The sequence below is a fragment of the Cyprinodon variegatus genome, unplaced genomic scaffold (genome assembly GCF_000732505.1).
Source record: "Cyprinodon variegatus isolate N-32 unplaced genomic scaffold, C_variegatus-1.0 Scaffold517, whole genome shotgun sequence".
Taxonomy (NCBI): domain Eukaryota; kingdom Metazoa; phylum Chordata; class Actinopteri; order Cyprinodontiformes; family Cyprinodontidae; genus Cyprinodon; species Cyprinodon variegatus.
In genome coordinates this window covers 146,059-149,857 of record NW_015150970.1, presented here as the reverse complement: position 1 = coordinate 149,857, position 3,799 = coordinate 146,059, and positions in this window count along the sequence as shown.

Sequence of the window (3,799 nt, the reverse complement as noted above, 5' to 3'; positions counted from 1 at the left end):
TCAAAACACCACTGCTTCAGTTTATTTAGGGGTATCAAAGCAAAGGGGGCTGAAGTGTTAATTTGCTCAGCACTTTTATGGTTTTAATTCTGAGACATGTGAATAAATCATGTTTGATTTTCTTCCACTTCACACAGTGCAGGATGTGGCGTTGATCTCTGACAGGCTAACATGTTTAACAGGAAGAATGGAGGAATGCATCAGAGCTCTCTGCTGCCACCTAGTGTCTGCAGCAGAGTGTTGATGAGAATTTTTAACTCGCTTTGGGTTTTAATTCTCAGATTTATGCATATTGAATTTTTTGTCTGATCTTAAAACGATAAGATCAAATAAAACCGAGGCAGAAAAAATAGGAATAAAGTAAAAAAGAAATTATCAAACTTTTAATCAATTCTGTGAATAAACATCCAGAAACACAATAAATTAAGCAAACAGCTCAATAAATTAGAGCTGTTTGCTTAAAGCGAAGCAGGAAATTGACTCAGATCCTCTAAAAGGAAACTTTTAGGGAAAAAACAGATTAACTCTCCTATATTAACCCTTTCTGTGCCAGAAACATCTTTATTTTCTTCATTTTAACGTTTTTTCCGCCTGATAGACGTCGGCCTTCCTTCTCTCTTCCTTATCTCTGACCTGCAGCAGGAAACATGTCCTCCTTGCTCACCAGCTCCCCTCCCCTCAGCATCCTGCGACCCGTCCTGCTGCCGTGTCCATGACTAGGACTCCTGGCTCTGCAGGTCCTTCCTCCTCTCTGGTTGTGGGTGCTTTATAGTATTGATATTCATTATAGAAAAAATGAAATATATGTTGTTTACTGAATTTCTATGAACTTGTTTGCATGACTGTATACCCGCCACCCCCCCCGCCCCCCTTGATTAATGAGGTGGGATGGGGGGGGGGCAGCATCAGTGTTTGTTTCAGAGCATGTTTGATCCTCTGTCTGATTCTAAGACCAGTTTTCTATTTATTAAAAGAATTTTAAAATAATTGTGTTTCTGACTCCTTACTGAAACAACCGTTCATTCTATGTGTTCTATATCTATCCATACAGGCATGATTGAACTGGGGGAGGTAGCCGCTTCAGGTGGTCATTCAGTAGGTCTGGACTTTGACTTGGCCACTGCAGCACATGAAGATGCTTTAAACCTTTCCGTTGCAGCTCAATCTCCGGCATTCTAAGCAATGCATCACCACAGGATGATGCTGCCACTACTATGTTTCACTATATATATTTTTAAAAAAGGTGTGCTAAGCTTGCTAGGTAAATCTAGCTTCATCATGTTGGTGTTGCTGGGTTATGGTAGTCTCTTTAGGTCTGGGCTTTAGTGATGGAGCGTGTGGACAGCTTTAAGTTCATGGGAGTCCTGACCTGGACCACCAGCTGCTCCATATTCATCCAGACGGCTCACCAGCGCCTCTTCTTCATGAGGAAGAACCATCTGACCTCAGAGATCCTCACCAACAGTATATAATGCTCTGCTTGGAGCAGAAGGTGTTTCAGACGCTGCTGGAAACAGCCAGCGCATCGCCAGGGCAACGCTTCCTGCCATCAAGGACATCTACAGGAAGTAGTTTCTGAAAAGAGCCAGAAAATCACCAAAGACTCTTCTCACTCCTGCCTCTGGGAGGCGCTACAGACACAGCAGGAACACAGACTGACCTCACACACATTCATGGATCCAACAACATTTCAATGCACTTCTCAACTATAGCTGAATTTAATCTGTAAATAATATAATCTGCTATCTCTTAATCCTGTATTATAACCCCACTAATATATATATATATATAATCCATATCCATAACTTCCTGTATAATCTGTATATAGCTTCCATATTTATTTATTTTATAGTCTTTTCCAGTTATTCTCTGCTTATATCTACCATCCATGCATGCATCTAAATAAACATTTCTATCCTGTATAGAACCTCTGGATAGATGCAAACCTCATTCCGTTGCTCTGTACTTGTGGCTGAGTAATGAGGATAAGTTGAATTCAGGTTGAGGCGTCTTTCTCTGGGATGGGATGTTTTTCTGGGAACAGAGCCGTTAATCAGCCTCCAGAGTTCTTCACGTCAGAACTGGGAAGCGTTCCTGTTCCAGACTGAGTCACACTTCAGAGTTTTCTCCAGCCCTTCGCTTTTATCTGCTTTGTGTTTATTGTGACTCATGTTACATCAGGGGAGGATGATTTAAACTCAAGTTTTATGAACTTTCTCCAGTTATGTAGCAACGATCCGCTGTTTTGTGTCAGTTCTGAGCAAAGATATGGATTTGTAAGTAAGCTGTCAAACATTTGGATGCATCTGGGGAACATTTAACCGCTCTGTGGTTCCTGCACTGTTATGTTTTCACTAAAGAACTCTGCAGGAACATTTTTCTGTGCAGACTAACCCATTTTCTGTTCTACATTAGAACCGACCCAGGAAGCTTCCAAGAGAAACTTTTAATGTTTGCCTCCTGCTGCATTAAAGTGAAATAGTGAGTAAAAACTCTGGTTAATCTCCTGCAGCAGCTGCTGAGCAGGCAAAGCCTGAAGGATTCACTAGAGAACAGCAAAGGCTTTTTATTCATTAAAAGGTTTCAAATATTCACATTGGTTAAAGCCCTCACGCATAAAATCCAGATAATCTGTTATAATCTGAGCAGGAATGCGGATTAGTTGGTATGAATCGACTATTATTGTAATCTGATCAAACCGGTTACCAGGACGACCAAATTAGAGCAGAAATGAGACCAAAACGCTACGAAAGCATCAAGGTTTACTGTTTGAATAAAAGTTTTAGCCTCACCTGCTTCTGATCCTGTCAAATCAATTAAAATAAATAATTTGCTATCTGAATATTAATCCCTTAGTAAAATAATCCTCCCCTAAACACACGATCAAATTTACACTTTATATTATGAGCCTCTAGTGGAGTTTTTATTTTTTATATTTTACCAGTGACCAAGGTTTATTTTTTCTCCCTTGAAAAGCTAGTTTAAAAAAAATCCAAGGCAATTTTTATTCTTGTAATTCTTTGTTTTGCCACTAGAGGCAGTGAAGTAAAAAGGCTGCGTTCTTCAGCTCTACAGTCAGAGAGGCAATGTCCTAAAAACAGGATTTAGGAATCTAAACTAAGAGTTTTTCCTCCACTCTGTGGTTTGAGATTAAAAAGTCTTTTAAGTTTGCAACTACTTTCCATTTAGCTGTTTTAATAAAGCATGAATAAATATTCATATTTAAAATGTCTCCACATTATTTCTAATTTACCGTAATAAGTTCTGATAATAATTGACTGACAGGTCTAAGGTTACCTGGGAAATACGGTCTTGATCCAAAGATCATCTCTGCAAACTCATGAAAGGTTGATATAATAACACCACGGCCAATTAATAAACAGCTACTGGACCCGATTTGGATCTAAGTTTATTTTGCATGTCACCATTTTGAAACCGTGCCAAAATCGGTCCAAGCACGGTAACCCAGATAACTGCCAGACACAACCGCACCACGCTAGCATGGTACTAGCTCATCAGTAGGGCGCGGCGCGGTTCTCCGATAACAGAAGCCTTCTGTTTCCACTCCCCTCTGAAACCGATCCGTGCCGAGTTTGGACCGAGCTTGGATCAGTTAACCGGTTCCTTACAACCGTTTACACACCACACTAGCACGGTTCCTCGCCTTCTAGTGGCGATCAACGGTACTGCTTCTCTCTAACATTGAAGGACGATGGCGGCGCCCGTAACATTCAGGAAGTTTGGCTATAATTGTGATATTTCATTGTTTTGCGGAGAGTCAGGCGAATAAGGCAGCCTT